This window comes from Coffea arabica, chromosome 5e (assembly GCF_036785885.1).
Source record: "Coffea arabica cultivar ET-39 chromosome 5e, Coffea Arabica ET-39 HiFi, whole genome shotgun sequence".
NCBI lineage: Eukaryota > Viridiplantae > Streptophyta > Magnoliopsida > Gentianales > Rubiaceae > Coffea > Coffea arabica.
In genome coordinates, this window is record NC_092318.1 from 45,049,660 (window position 1) to 45,066,308 (window position 16,649).

Genomic DNA, 16,649 nt, shown 5'->3' on the forward strand with positions numbered 1-16,649 from the left:
GATTGTTGATTCTTGGTACACTAACAAGAATATAACATAGTGTACTACTCCTCGGTTCAATGGAATCCAACCATTCTGTATTTGGTTTTGTGTTAAAAACTCGGTCAGCCAACCAGATGGAATAATTAATGGAAATGGTGTGGCGATAAGATAAAGAGTGAATTCCAATAAACCGCCTGCAAAAGTGTCTTTGTTCACATTGCCCCGCTAAACATTTAATTGAACAAATCCATCCTTGTACTATTACAAACTTCCCATTCAACTACCATTGGGTCTAGCAGCTCAATTTTAGGTTGAACCAGTCACGTGAAGCATACATGGTTTCATGAACTGACCAGATTGTAGAACTAATTAAACTACTAAGATGAACTCTAGATAATTACACCTTTGTAAAGACATTTGACCTACTCAAACATAAAATACGTTGTACTTCACAATGATATTTTCTATGAGTTTTTCCGATTTTGATTGCAATTTTTTAGAGTTTTTATAGAAAAATGCACTGTAACAATTTGATGTATGTGGGATAAAAAGATGATTAGAAAATGTGTTTACAAAAAAATGTAAAAAATTTTAGGGGGAAAAGTGACCATCAAAACAAGGCTTGAAAATAAATTTCAATTATGATAATAAGCCAAAAGCTATAAATAATAGAATTTTTGGCATTATGGGGAATTACTAGATTGTTTTAGAAAATTTTCGATCAAGAGTAAATAAATAAAATTTTATAATTAAGAAATTGTGGGTTAATTTGATCGCTTTATGAAATGATTATGTGTTGCATATGACTAATTCCGGTAAAAATTTGAGCTTCCTGATTAAATAGTACCTGATTGTGAAAATTGTAATAACACTAGTGTTGATTGGTTCAATTAAATGTTCAAGGAGGTAATGTGAAGAAAAGGTATTTTAAGGGAGTTTATTGGAATTAATCATAAGAAAAATTCGAAGGTTTGAATGATCTCACAGTAGACATAATCATTAATAGGATCATTTTTTCTTCGAAAACAGAAAATGTACAATGGTTTTTATTATTTTCAAACTAGGATTGATGGTTAATTGCCACCGAAATGGTATTTAAACATCCAAAAACTAATGTTTGAATATCCAAAAACTATATGAACACTTGCATTAGTGTTGAGAAACTTTTTGTTGGGATATCAAGTGTGAATCAATATCCCACATCGGAAAGAAATGAGTAGAATGAGAAACATATAAGTAGGAATGATCCATAGACTCAATACCTTAAGGTTTTGGGTTGGATGTGGTGTCAACCCCATGGTTGTGGTTCCCATTCTAACTCATGGTTAAATTCTCTCCGAGTTAGGCTCTCTCTGAGCCCAACAAGTGGTATCAGAGCCGATGGTTCGGCTAGGCAGTGACTCCAGGATAAAAAGCCAGTGGGAGTGGTAAGGCGTGACTTGGATAAGAGCGAGGAAAAAAAAGAATCATGCAGACCTGCAGTGAGGCAAGCGCATGTGGGCTCTTGAGCAAGAATCGTACACTCCAAATTGAAGTGGGCTTGATGGAGTGGATGGGCTAGGGAGAGAGGTCCGATGTGGAAGAGATCCACAATTGAGGGGGAGATTGTTGGGATATCAAGTGTGAATCAATATCCCACATCGGAAAGAGATGAGTAGAATGAGAAACATATAAGTAGGAATGATCCATAGACTCAATACCTTAAGGTTTTGGGTTGGATGTGGTGTCAACCCCATGGTTGTGGTTCCCATTCTAACTCATGGTTAAATTCTCCCCGAGTTAGGCTCTCTCTGAGCCCAACACTTTTTGATCAAAATTCAAGATGAAGTCACAAATTAATGAAGAAAGATTGCAACCCTTGATCATTCTCAATCTCAACACTATAAAGATTTAGTAGGAATGATTTGTTGTATTAGATCAAATTTGAAAATTCTCTAATACACATAAGTCTAGGTTCTACTTTTTTTTTTGTTTTTTTGGGTACATTGGAGAGCCTCTGGCTCAGTACAAGGACACTAGACGGGGAACTGTCAGTCCCATGATATCCTGGCCCAAAATCTCTCTCAGTCGACTCGGGGCTACTCCAACCACTTCACTCCCATTTCTTGCCTCAAACTACTCTTGGCTAAAAAGTCCGCACTCGCATTCCCTCTCTCCAAGTGTGGACAAGCATAACTTCCCATTCCCTCCTCAATCATTCCTGTATCTACTTAACAAGATTCGAGTAAAGACCTGTGCTAGTGCCAGTCTTCAACAGAGATAATGCTGTTAATGTCTGACTCTAACACCACTTTCCTGTGCCCTTGCTCCCAAGCCATTTCTAAGCCGTACATCATTCCCCACAGCTCCGCCACTACATTTGTGGTTATCCCTAGGTTCGCTACAAAACCCCCCTTCCATAGACCCCTATCGTCTCGTATTAGTCATTTAGTCCCCCTCCTCTTGCCTCTCCTGGGTTAGCTGTAGTAGCCCCGTCTACATTGACTTTCATCCAGCCCTTTGGTGGCTTTACCCAACTAATAGACATCAACTCCTTCCCCTCCATCTTACCTTCCTTCTGCAACGCTGTTTGCACTTGCTTTGCTTGAGCTAGTACTTGCCTATAGCTACATCTCAGCTTGCTGCCATCCCCTGCACAGCAAAAAGCATTTCTAGCTGACCAGGCCAAATAGACCAAGTTCTCAAATAATAATTGCCAGCATACCTCCCTATCTGTCCCAACATTTCTCTCTCGGAGGTTCCAAATTCCAATCCACCCAGTCTTTTAGCTCCAGTCTCTTAAACTGATCCCAGTCTAGGTTCTACTTTACCAAAAGAACGAATTACTTGTTCAGCTGAGGTATTTGGCAGTTCTAGGAACCATGAAAGTCCATTGCATCATCCATAAACCAATCTAACAAACTTGGGAACTTTCATTGTGGGAACATTTTCTCATATTGTTTCACTGTCAGATACCATGTTGAATCTGAAGAAATTAAGGCATTTGCACATTAGGAGAAAGCCTAGATTTTATTCCACTTTTCGGTTGCCCATCAACAATCTTGATGATGCTGCACAGTTATGCAATTTAGATACTTTATCTGACACAATTATTTCTTCATGGGAGAATGCGGACAAGATAGTCAGAAAGTTTCCCAATATTCACAAGCTGAAATGTAGCATCGAAATCCTTGAATCGGATTATCCTGCTTCGGGTGCATCCGACAGGATTCTAGTACTTGACTCTCTAAGTCAACTAGATCACTTATTTTGAAGTTGAAAAGCTATGTTCAATGCCAGTTTGAGTTTCAATTCTCTTCCACTATTAAAAAATTGAATCTTTCGCGTTTTTACTCCCTTGGAGCGAAATATCAGCAATCGAAAATCAACCTAATCTTGAGGTTCTCAAATTACTTGACGGAGCATTTGAGGGGGAAAATGGAACATGGAAGAACAGCGGCCCCTAAAAGGTAGTTTCTTGAAATTGGCTTCCCTGGATATTGTCAAGTGGACCGTCTCTGAGTGCGTGGAATGTTTTCCATGGATAAGGAAATTAATTTTGGAAGATTGTCACTATTTGGAGGAGATCCCTTCTTGTTTGGTAATTCAAGTCTTGAAATAATTGAGGTGTCTAATTGTCCCTACTCTTGCAAGTTTTATAGAGCCACTTCAGGAGATAAAAATGGACATGGGAAATTTTCATCCAAAGAAATGGACTGCGGATCTTCTCAAGTTTGTTTAGTATGGACAACCAATTTACTCATTTTATTTTTCTCTATTTTTTTTTTACTTTTGTAGTGTAACTAGTTGTGTTGCATCAGTCTAACATCAAGATCAAGTTACTCATTTTGTTTTATTGTTCATTATCCCGTCTCAAACCTGTGTGGTAGGATCACTTCCTAGGATTTTTGTTGTTTCTAAATATTTAAATGAATGAGGCAGCTGTTGTTGTTTTTCAAATTTTAGTTATGTTTTGAAGAATAACTACAAATTTAGTCAAGTTTTTCATACCATTAGTACGTAATTTGCTTACAAAAAAGAACGAATGCCATCGACTAATTTAATTACTAGGATTTCATAATTTACCAATTCTTTTTTCCATTGTCTACCTCTACAATTTCTTTCTGCTAGGTTTTGCAGTCTAGCTGTCCAACCCAAGCGCAATAATGAGATTAAATGAGTAATTTGTACCCACCTAGTACTTATGAATCTTTCCTTCTCCTCCTCCTCTTCCTTCCTTTTGTCCCCAATTTGCCACTTGCATTATTCAATTCTGTTGCTGAGTCTGTCTTCATATTCGACATCAGGAGTTTTACAAAGAAATCTCTCATCTTAATGGTTATCATTACAATAAATTTAAGTGAATTTAAATATGCTAAGGGTACCAACTCAAGTGTCATATATACTAGATCAAGAAAATTTTAGAGGACCACACTCTAGTCTGAGAGGAGTTTTGGTTAGATATCAAATGAGAAGAGCAAATAACGAGACTTTGGACCATTAAGCATTTTATAATATTTAGTCTCTTTTGTTTAGTCTCTTTTGAGTCTTGGAATTATCTTCTAGAATTTTGTACTCTTTTTTGTTATAGTAAATCTGTTACTCCTTCGCTAATAGACGTAGGTTAATTCGACCGAACAACGTAAAATTTTATGTTTTTCTATTTTATTTATTTGCTTTGTTATTGTTTTTATTGGGTTGCCAAGAACCCTACTGTTCTTAGTGATCAATTTTCTAGAACCAAACCTAACAAACTGGTATCAGAGTTTCAGGCTTTGGGTTCGGTGACAACGATGATGATAACAGACTATCAATATCAATTTCGAAATATTGATTTAACGCTACACTACAGAGAGTGAAGAAAAATCTCCCATTGGAGTTTAGTTGAATTTTGAAAAGCTATTTCGCCTATTGGAACTCGTTGAGGATGAAGCAAGATTATTATGTTTGATATTTTAGCCCATTGGGATCTGTTGAACATTTTATGAGTTTTGATCCGTTGGGACTCGATAAATCTTTTGCATCTTGGCTCGTTGGTAGGTCATTGAGGTCTGTTGGCACTTTTGTGGTTCATTGGGATTCATTTGAGACTTTGTGAAAAAAGTGGAGTATGTTTGATATTTATGCACGCCAAGATGGAGATTATTGAATTTAATTTTTGTATCCCCACATTAGAAGTTTTATAAAAAAATCTCTCCTCTTACTAGTTATAAATACAATGCATTTAAGTGAATTTAAATGTGTTAAGGGCATCAGTCCAAGTGCCCCGTATGCACTAGTTCAAGAGAATTTTAGGAGACCCACACCCAATTTGAGAGGAGTTTTGGTTAAACATCAAACGAAATGAACTAATTATGAGACTTTGGACCGTTAAGCATTTTGAATTATTTAGTCCCTTTTATGTTTTCAGTTTTAGGCGTCTGCTGGCCTTGAAATTATTTCCTAGAATTTCGTACTCTTTCTTTTATATTCTTTTTTAGTTATAATAAATTTGTTATCCCTTCGCCTCTCGTCCGTGGACTAAATTTGCTTCCCTTTGGCTCGTGGATATAGGTCAATTCAACCAAATCATGTGTTTTATTTGCTTTATTATTATTTTTATTTGATTGTCAAGATTCCTCTTATTCTCATTGGTCAATTTCTAAAGACCAGACCTGACAAACTCTGCTTGGAGTCTTGCGTTTCTTTTTTGTAATTTTTTCCCATCACGAGAACTTTTGACCAGGAATACCAATGGTGTTTTCAGACCAGGATTATCTGACTGACTAACAATCTTTCACAATCTTAGGTTCACATTGCTCAAGTAATGATTTTATTCTAATAACTAATTGAAACACAAAATCATTGCCAGCTGTGGCTTCAATTCAATGGAATCAAACAATTCTGTATTTGGTTTTTAGTGCTCGAAGTTGGGTCAGCCAAGAAACCAGTCAAGTGAAAAGCATATGATTTCGTGAACTGACCAAATTACCAATCTCTTGCTATTTATAATCTCACCACAAAAGTTTTGAACTATAATAAAATAGTCAATATGAGCTCTCGATAATGTGCATATTATGACAACATTAACAAATTAACAGGCTCATTAATATCTTTTCCCATATTCTTAGTAAGTATTATAAGGAGTCAATAAAAATCAAAGGTTAAGATGAGCAAGTTGTTGAAACTATTTGGACAAAAAAAAAAGTGTCAAAGATAAACAAATGAAAATAGAGTCCTACTAATTTTTAGCATTTCCCGAAATATGATAAACAGCATGCACAAAATTATGACTTGCTGACTCTATATAAGATCAGCTTTTTGGGTCAATAATTCAGCTACAAAATTATTCCTTATGAATAAATAATATATCTAATTGTGAGTATATATACTAGCAACTATGGAGGAAATTTCCAAATCATAAGAGTTTTAAGAAAGGGTCCCAAATAGTCAAGGTTTTGAAAAAAAAAATTCAATAAATGTGATTTCTAAACGATACGTTCGTACGTTATTTAAGTAATATCTACCTATACAAATAGTAAAAAAAAATTTATAAATCCATCATGTGAAAAAAAAAAGATTGCATTTCACTAAATGCTATATTCACAATTTGAGAAAAAGTTTTAAAAATATTACCCTTTGAAAATTTTTCTTGAAATGCCTCACTTTTTTGGGAATTCAATATCCAGAAAGAGTTGAGCACTTGATTAAACGTGTAATTGTTGTAAACTAATAAGCTTGTCAAACATTACTAACCGAAAATAAGGAAATAAAAATATTCTAGCAGATTACGACGAGGAATTCATTACTTTTTCACCTGTCAAATTTCTTATACTTTCCTTTTTTTTTTTTTGGCCAAAACTATGAAAGAAAGCATGTGAGCAAGTTGCTCGACAAAAGCGAAAACCTTAGCGAATAATTCAGTAGGATTGATTGGCTTTTCACATCTCAGAACAGAACCGGTGGAGTCCCCACATTGAGATAAAATAACGCAAGTGAGGAGCCCAATAATTCAGTAAAAGAAATAACTATATCCAGCCAAGAATAGGAGTAAAGAAAGATTAATATCAGCCAGATGTGAAATATATATATTTGCATCAAAGTTTCTGCAAAGAAAAGGCCAAATTATCCCACCAGGTCCAGCTAGGCAATGACAGACCCTCTTTACCAGCTCTCCCAATTGCACTGTACACAAATTCTCACGAAAACCTCGATCTAACTTCTTCTGAGCTCAGAGCTTTCCTAGTTTCTGAAAGAGAGATCTGTACAACTTTTTTCATCATTCATTGGCTTACTTCATCTCTAAATTTAACTAATCTTCCTTTCGTTAAATGGCCTCCAGTTGTCCGAAAACCTCGATCTAACTTCTTCTGAGCTCAGAGCTTTCCTAGTTTCTGAAAGAGAGATCTGTACAACTTTTTTCATCATTCATTGGCTTACTTCATCTCTAAATTTAACTAATCTTCCTTTCGTTAAATGGCCTCCAGTTGTCCTACTTGCATTTCAGCCATCTTGGATGATCTGCAGTTGCTGGAGAATCTGTGTCCTAAAACTCCAGATTGGGAGTACGAACTCAATGAATTGAGGGCAGTAAAAATACTTCTAGGAATTTTCAGAACATTTCTTCTCTGTGTGAGAAAGTGGGGCGATGTTGATGATGCAAATCTAGGAGCACTGGTAATTAGGATGAAAGATTACATTTCCAATGTGGGACAGGCGATTCACAAGATCTATCTTACTAGTGTGGAAGATGGATATCGTATGGAACTTGCGGAACATATCCCCGATGATCTAGAAGAAAAAGCGTCATCCCTCGTAGAAGAAATCAAGGATTTAGACACCTCATCAAGGTTGTCTAGCAAGTCCCTGGTAAAGAAAGATGACCTAATGGATGTCATGGACTCTCTTCTGAAGAGCCTTCGGTACGTTTCCTTAGAAGAAGCCTTAGAAGACGATGAAGAACTATGCGAAGACTTAGAAGAGAAGCTAACATTCTTGAAAAACTTCATCTGTTTTGTTACACTTCATGGCATCGATGATGGGCAATTGGGACCTTTACTGACTCACACTAAATCTGTCGCTGTGAACACAGCATGTGCAGAGGCCCTATTCTGGGCCTAGACACGTGGCAGCCCAGGCGGGGCCGAGCTGGGCCTCGGCCTCAGGCCCCTGGCAGCAGCCCTGGGCCGCCCTGTTAGGGCTCGTAAAGGAGGCAGGAGTCCATCCCGAGGAGGTCGGGGATAATCCCCCTGAGTGCGGGATGCTGGCTATTCCGGGCAAGTCCCGAAACGTACGGAGGTCGGACTCCCTCAACAGGTATAAGTAGTAGCAGACATCAACCGTACAAGGTACGCTCACTATCGGCAAATGACCTCCGATCGTCAATACTCCCTGTGAACCCTAATCACCGGAAAGCTAACTTGACCGTCGGAGTGCCCTCGGGGACAACCCTCGGGCCCCCCTTTTTACTAGTTCATCCTTGTTTGTTTTGCAGGCTTAGGATCAGCTCTTCCATCAGCACCCCGAGCTCATCAGTTCAACTCGGTCCGGGGAAGCTCAGCGCTTCTTCAGTTGGCGCCGTCTGTGGGAACCGTAAGGTAAGTGAGATTGTGTCGATGGCCAGGACGCGATCCAAGCGCACGGTAGAGAGCACCGGCCCTGGGGGCGGTGAGGGGTCCCAGGGAAAGGAGGCTGAGGCGTCCCGGGGCGCCGGGGGATCAGCCCTTTCGGGGGAACGGAGGCAACAGATCTTCCAGTTCGTGACGGAGAATCTACCCATGCTGGAGGATATAATCCGACAGGCGAAGGAGGGAGACGGGGCTGGGGGTGCGCAGACCTCCAAGGCCAAGGGGAAGGAGAAGGAGTCACCCCCTGATCCTTCGGAGGATGAGTCACGAGACCAGCCCCCCAGGAGGAAATGACCACGGACTCCACCTCGCCCGCGAGCCTCGGTGGTCGGAGACAGCGAGAGGTATTCCCGCGACCGGTCCGCAAGGAGCCGTCCCAGAGACCCCTCCCCGCGGAAGCCCACACGGAATGGGTTCGAGCGTTCCCCTGCTCGGTCTGTCAAGAGCCGACCCCGCGACCCCCTTTATCTGGAACCTGCCCGGGATGAGCTCGAGCAGATCTTGAGGCCCCGGCCGTACGAGGACAACTACGCAATCTCGCCCTTTACCCGGGAGATAGAGGACTACCCGCTACCCCGGAGGTTTAAGATTCCGAGCATCGAGATGTACGATGCCTCTACAGACCCGGAAGACCACCTCTCGGTCTTCCTGACGCATATGCGCCTCCAAACCGCCGCGAACGAAGTCCGCTGCAAAACTTTCCCTATGTTCCTGAAGGGGAAGGCACGGCTCTGATTCCAGGGACTGGCACCGGGGTCTATACGGAGCTTTCCCGAGCTGGCTCGGCAGTTTGCAGCCCAGTTCGTCTCCTCGAAGGTTTACGCGAGGAACGCAACCCACCTGATGTCCATCCGGCAGAGGCCCGATGAGTCGCTGAGGAATTTCATGACCCGCTTCAATGCGGAGAGCTTGCAGGTCAGGGAGAAAGACGAAAAAGTGGCGATGGCCGCCTTCACCAATGGGCTCAGGGTAGAGGAGCTCTTCTACGACCTGGCCAAGAAGCCTCCCGCAAACCTGGAGGAGCTCTTACGCAGGGCGCATGAGGCTGCTAATGCGAAGGAGGCAGGTCGCCTGAAGAAAGAATCAGATCGGGAGCTCGGAGATCGGAAAGGTCGGACAAACCCCCCAGAGGGCAAGGACGTTCCGTCCAAGAAAAACGTCTTCGATCGGCTCTCGAAAGAGAAGGCCCCTGCTCCGCTGCCACTCCCAGAGAAGACCTACACCCCTCTGACACGGCCCAGAGCCCAGATCTTGGCTGTTATGGAAGCGGAAGAGCTGGGAGATCGGCCGCCCAAAATGGGGACGCCACGGAACAAAAGGAACCAGGACAGATACTGCGCCTTTCATCGCGACGTCGGACACGACACGGAGGGATGCTGGGCCCTGCGTAAGGAGATCGAGGACCTGATCCAGCGCGGCTTTCTAGGGCGGTTCGTACGCCGACCAGGTCGAGAGCCCGGGCGCAACAACTACGGAGATAGGTACGAGGGACAGCGTCGCGATTGCCCAGAGCGGCGTGACGCTCCTCGAAACCACTCTCCCGACTGGGACGGCCAGAACCTAGCGGGGGTGATAAACACCATCGCTGGAGGTCCCACGGGCGGAGACAGTCACACAGCTCGGAAGAACAAGCGACCACCCCCCGACGGGGACGACTCCCTGAAACGGTTGCGCATGGAGGAGGAGATCACCTTCGGGCCAAGGAATGCGGTCCCCTTACCATCCGGGAACCACGAGGCCATAGTGATAGACGTGGTCACCAACAACTACCGGGTGAAGAAGGTGTATGTCGACCAGGGTAGCGCGGTTGACATTATGTTCTATCGGGTGTTCAAGGAGCTCGGGTTGAAGGACGACCAGTTGACCCCGGTTCGAACACCTCTGGTGGGTTTCACCGGACCACCTGTTAACCCAGAGGGAATGATCACCCTGATGGTCACGGTAGGGCAAGCCCCCAAATGCCGGACCATCCCTGTCAATTTCGTGGTGGTCAAGCAGCAATCCTCATACAACGTGTTCCTGGGTCGGCCAGCTCTGAACGCCCTCCGAGCTATTCCGTCCACCCTCCATCTCAGTGTGAAGTTCCCCACTCCAGGAGGGATAGCCGAGGTGCACGGTGATCCAGAGGTGGCCAGAGCTTGCTACTTGGCCAAGCTCCGCGGGCCGGAAAAGATGGTCGCCCAGACGACTAGTTTGGAGCCCTACATCCCAGGGGACGAGACACAGCAGTTGGGCACACAGGACGAGATTGAGGAATTCCCCTTGAGGGAGGAGCGGCCCGACCAGGTCTTCCGCATCGGGGCATTTCTGCCAGCCGAGGAGAAGGAAGGCTTGAAGGCCTTGTTGAGAGAGTACTCCCAGGTCTTCGCATGGACGGTGGAGGACATGCCCGGGATCCCTACAGACCTGGCAGTCCACCACCTCGACGTGGACCCTCACTTCAAGCCAGTGAAGCAGAAGAAAAGGAGCTTTGCCCCCGAGAGGAATGAGGTGATCAAGGCGGAGGTAGGCAAGTTGCTGGAGTCCAAGATCATCCTGGAGGTCTACTACCCGACCTGGCTGGCCAATCCCGTCCTGGTCAAGAAGGAGGACCAGACCTGGAGGATGTGCGTAGACTTCACGGACCTCAACAAAGCCTGCCCGAAAGACTATTTTCCCCTGCCAAGGATCGACAGGTTAGTAGACTCTACCGTGGGTTTTGACGTTTTATGCTTTCTGGATGCCTTTAAGGGATACCATCAGATCGAGATGGCTGAGGAGGACCGCGATAAGAGCTCCTTCATCACCGAGGAGGGAACCTACTGCTATAGGACCATGCCGTTCGAATTGAAGAACGCGGGAGCTACTTACCAGCGCCTGGTCAACAAGTTGTTCCAAAATCAGATCGGCAAAAACATGGAGGTATATGTGGACGACATGATCGTCAAAAGCCGAACTGACCAGCGGCTCCTACCCGACCCGAGGGAGATCCTGGACATCCTGCAGGAAAGCCGGATGCGCCTAAATCCGAAGAAGTGCACCTTCGGGGTCAGATCAGGAAGGTTCCTGGGTTTCCTGGTGTCCCGGGAGGGAATCCGGGCCAACCCGGATAAGCTCCAGGCCATCATGGACATGGCCCCCCCGAGGAACGTAAAGGAGGTCCAACGGCTCACGGGGAGGATGGCAGCCCTGAGCAGGTTCCTCTCGCGCTCCGCGGTCAGGGGGCTGCCCTTCTTCCGAGTACTGAAAGCGCCTAAGGATTTCCACTGGACAGATGAGTGCCAGAAAGCCTTCACCGACCTGAAGGCCTATCTGGCTGAGCTGCCCACTTTGACCGCCCCGGAGCTAGGAGAGACTCTGTTTCTCTACCTGTCCGCCTGCAACGAGGTCATCAGCGCGGTTTTAGTGCGGGAGGACGGGGGGGTTCAGAGACCGGTGTACTACGTTAGCCGCGCTCTACAAGGGCCAGAGACGAGGTACACGCCCGCGGAAAAGCTGGTCCTTGCCTTGGTACACGCTGCTCGCAAGCTCCGCCCTTACTTCCAAACTCACAGCATTGTAGTCCTGACCGACCAGCCCCTGCGTCAGATACTCACCAAGCCCGAGGTCTCGGGCAGGATGACCAAGTGGGCCGTCGAACTGGCCGAGCATGACCTTAGTTATCGGCCTCGCACCGCGATCAAGGCTCAGGCCTTGGCAGACTTCCTTGCGGAGGGGGCTAACTTAAACCTGACCGAGTTAGCCCCGACACCCACGGACACCCCGGCTGAGGAGCCGTGGGTGCTGTTCGTGGATGGCGCCTCGAGCAAGGAAGGGAGCGGAGCTGGCCTGCCGCTCACCTCACCCACCGGGGAAGAACTGACATACGCGCTTAGATTCGATTTCCCGGCATCCAACAACGAGACGGAGTACGAGGCCCTGTTGACGGGGTTGCGGATAGCCCACCAGATGGGCATCACCACGATCAGAGTCCGGAGTGACTCTCACCTCGTCGTCCTCCAGGTCCGCGGGGAGTACGAAGCCAAGGACGAGGTTATGAAGAAATACCTGGCTAAGGTACGAGAGGTGGTGGCCTTGTTCGGAACATTTGAAATCGAGCGGGTGCCGAGGTCCCAGAACAAGCGGGCAGACGCCCTTTCAAAGTTGGCGTCCTCCTCATTTGCCCATCTGAGCAAGGAAGTCTTGGTAGAGGTGGTAAAACAAAAAAGTATCGACCAGGTCCAGGTCCTGGTTATAGACAGCTCGGCCACTTGGATGACACCCCTCATAGACTTCCTCAGCTCGGGTACCCTCCCCGAGAGCAAAATCGAGGCCCGCCGAATCCAGCTCCGAGCTGCCAAATACGCCTACGCTGGGGGAACCCTCTATAGGAGGTCATACTTGTCCCCATGGCTAAAGTGCGTGACCCCGGAAGAGGGCGACTAAGTACTTCGGGAAGTCCATGAAGGCCTATGTGCGGCACATGTAGGATCTCGGGTACTGGCGAAAAAGTGTCTCCTTCTTGGCTACTATTGGCCCTCCGCCTTCCGAGACGCCGCAGAACTGGTACAGAAATGCCGAGCTTGCCAGGTGCACTCCTCGCTGCGCCACCAGCCAGCTCGGGAAATGATCCCCATTCACAGTCCCTGGCCTTTCGCCCAATGGGGGATAGACCTCCTAGGTCCTTTCCCCCGAGCTCCTGGAAGGTACGAGCACCTCGTGGTGGCCATCGACTACTTCACGAAGTGGATGGAGGCCGAGCCCCTGGTCTCTATTTCGGGGAAGGCGATTCAGAAGTTCTTTTGGAAGAATGTAGTTTGTCGTTTCGGAATTCCACATGTTCTGATATCTGACAATGGGCGCCAGTTCGCCGAAAACCCCTTCAGGGACTGGTGCGCCGAGCTCGGGATCAATCAACACTTCACGTCGGTCGGCCATCCCCAAGCTAACGGTCAGGTGGAGAACGCCAACCGAACCATCTTGCAAGGACTAAAAACTAGGCTGGAGCTAGCCCAGTCTAACTGGTTGGAGGAGCTCCCTAGTGTTCTCTGGGCCTATCGCACCACGCCTAGGGCGGCTACTCACGAGACCCCGTTCTCCCTGACGTATGGGGCAGAGGCAGTGGTCCCCGCGAAAATCGGCCTCCCATCTCCTCGGACCCAGAACTTCGTTGCGACAGCCAACGAAGAAGAGTTGAGCTGCAACTTGGACAGGGTGGAGACCAAGCGGGAGGAGGCAGCAATTCGGATGGCTAAGTACAAAAGCCAGCTCGCCCGCTACCACAACGCCCGAGTAAGGAGCATACAGTTCCAGCCAGGAGACCTGGTCTTGCGAAAGAACTCGATCAGCAGAGCTTACAGTTCCAACAAACTCGACCCAAACTGGGAGGGCCCGTACCTGGTCCTTGAGGTGAGCCGAGCTGGCTACTGCAGGCTCGCCAAGGTGGATGGATCTGAAGTACCTCGTACTTGGCACTTCTCCAATTTGCGACTGTTTGTAGCATAGGTTAGACCAGGGTGTTCAGTTGCCTGTTCTTTGAAATCTGAATTTTTGTTTTATCATTCAATAAAAGATCGACTTCACAGCTTGCACTTATACTTGTTCTAATTTCACTTGTACTTGTTTCCTTTCGAAAGCTCAAGTTTGCACCTTGCACTAGCACACTTAGCGATCCCTCACTAACTGTCCTAGTGGGGGGCTAGGGGTAGTAGGGGGTTTGGTGTGAAGCGTTCGACCCAGGGGTCGGTACGAACGCGCTTAATGTTTAAGTACTCAGCTCCAAGGGGCTGGCACATGATGTTCGATCCCAAGAGGTCAAGTGTTCGGCCCAGGAGGTCGGCACGACTGGGAATTAGGAATCCGGGGGAAGTGCTCGGCCCAGGAGGTCGACACGATGGAGAAAAACTTGGAAGCTTGGGAGGATTCTAGAAACTCCTCGCTCGACCCAGGAGGTCGGCGAAAGAGGAGTTCGATGCCCGACGTGCGATCTCGAGAGGTCGGCACGGGCCTTCGAGTCCGGGGGCTCCGCGTTCGACCCAGGAGGTCGGCAGGAACGCCCTTAATGTTTAAGTGCTCAGCCCCAAGAGACTGGCACACCCCATTAGTGGGTCTATCTGGTGTTCGACCCTAGAGGCCGGCGCATGATTTTAATAGTTAGATTGCCGATTGGGCCACTCCATGACTGGATTGAAAAGGTAACGCGTTGAGTGCTCGGCCCAGGAGGTCGGCACATGGCGTTGCGGGCAGACAAGGAAGGCAGAATAACTCTTCAAAATTTCGCATATGCATTCAAAGCCTATCTATTACAAAGCTTCCGAGCTGCCTATCTGCTGCAAAATGTGCCGAGCTATGAAGAGAATACAGCTTGAGCCTCCTTCCTTTTGCTGGTAGTCCGCCTGGAGCAGGAGCTGAAGGTACACCTTAAACATGCTGAGAGGCGTATGGTGAAGGCTTCCCAGGTGGGAGAACCTTTCCGTCTCAGATGGACCTCCAAGAGCATTTTCAACTGGAGCATGGTCACATCCTTATAAGAAGACGGAAAGGGTTTTTGGAGTGGCCGCCGCCCTAGACCACCGGCTCCTTCCCAGCAGCTCTGCCAGGAGACTCGCTCTCCTCCAAAGGGACCTCCGCCAGCTCGGCCCCAACGTCGGTTCGGCCTACCAACCCCTTCAGGGCATGCCCCTTGCGGTACCCGTCGAAGAGCCAGTCCAGCCTCTCCTCGGCCGCGGGATTGTAGTCCTTGAAGTCCGCCAAGTTGAAGCCAGGAAGGTTGAGGCTCTTCACCTTGTCCAGGGCCCGCGTAGCGCCGACCTGGAGGATGGGCAGGTTAAGGAGGGCGATGTCCTCCTCAAACTGCTCGGAAGAAAGGAACTCCCGGACAGCCTTCTTCCGCTCCCGGCTGACGGTGCCGGAGAGCTCGAGGGCGTGGTCCTCCTTCAGCTTGGCCACGCCTGCCTTCTCCTGGTCGAGCTCCGACCTGGTGGAGGCAAGTTGGACCTGAGCCTCGTTCAACTCCCCCTCGGCCTTGGCCAGTTTGGCCTTAAGGGAGCTCGCCTCCTTAAGGGCCTGGGAGAGCTTCTTCTCCGCCTCCAGGTTCTTCTTCCGCAACTTCTCCAGGTCGGGAGACAGCTCGGAGAAGCGGGTAGCCAGGGCAGCACCGGCAGCGTTGGACTGATAAGGAAAGAGAACGGGTCAGCACGCCACATCACTTAACCCAGACACGGAGGTAAAAACTAACCCACGAGCTATACTTACTTGAGTCTGGGCGGTGTAGTATGCGTCCAAGAGCTCGGAAGGGCTGGCCAGCTCCATCCACCTCTTGTCCCGAGGAAGGACCGAGCCCACCATCATCTCGCGAGCCACCTCGGGAAACTGGGCTCGGTCGTTGATGGAGAGTTCCCAGCCCGGACAGAAGTGGCGGGGGTCATGCATCGTGGGGGCTTGGCCTGGCTTCAGGGGAGCTATGTGGCGGAAGTGCCACAAGCTCGGGGGAGTTGACTCCTGGGCATGCTCCTCGGCGGAGCCCACGCCCAGGTGGACTGGCCCCCCGGAGACCAGCGTGAGAGGAGAAGGATGTGCGGGGACCAGCGCGAGCTTCTTCCCGGGCTGGGAGGGCTCGTCCACTCGACCCCTCTTCTGCCCGGCCGCCTTTTTCTTGTTGTTGGCGGCCTTCTTGGTGGGGGAGGGGGTTCCCTGCGTTTCCTTCTGGGGGGCTTGGCCGCCCCCCACGGTCGGGGTCGCCCCAGGGACCTCCTGGGCAGCTTCTGGCTGAGGAGTGGCGGTCGCCTCCTCAATGGGCGCGCCCAGCAACTTGGACAGCTTCCTCACTGCAAGAAGAATCATGGGGTCAGTCAGAGCAGGATGGAAAGAGAGTACACATATGCAAATGCAACAGGGGGAAAGCCAGCGTTACAGGTGTCAAGTTTGGGTTTGGGGGTCACCACTTCCCCAGAGGATCCGGACAACGTCCCAATCAGCCCGGCTGCGGATATCTGCTCAGTGGAGAACTTTGTGACATCAAGATTCACCTTGGAGCCCAACAGCTGGTTGAGGGTATCGTAGCCCAGGTCCTCCGGGTAGGAGTCGGCCTTGACCCCCCCAACCTTCCACACATTGGGGGGAAAA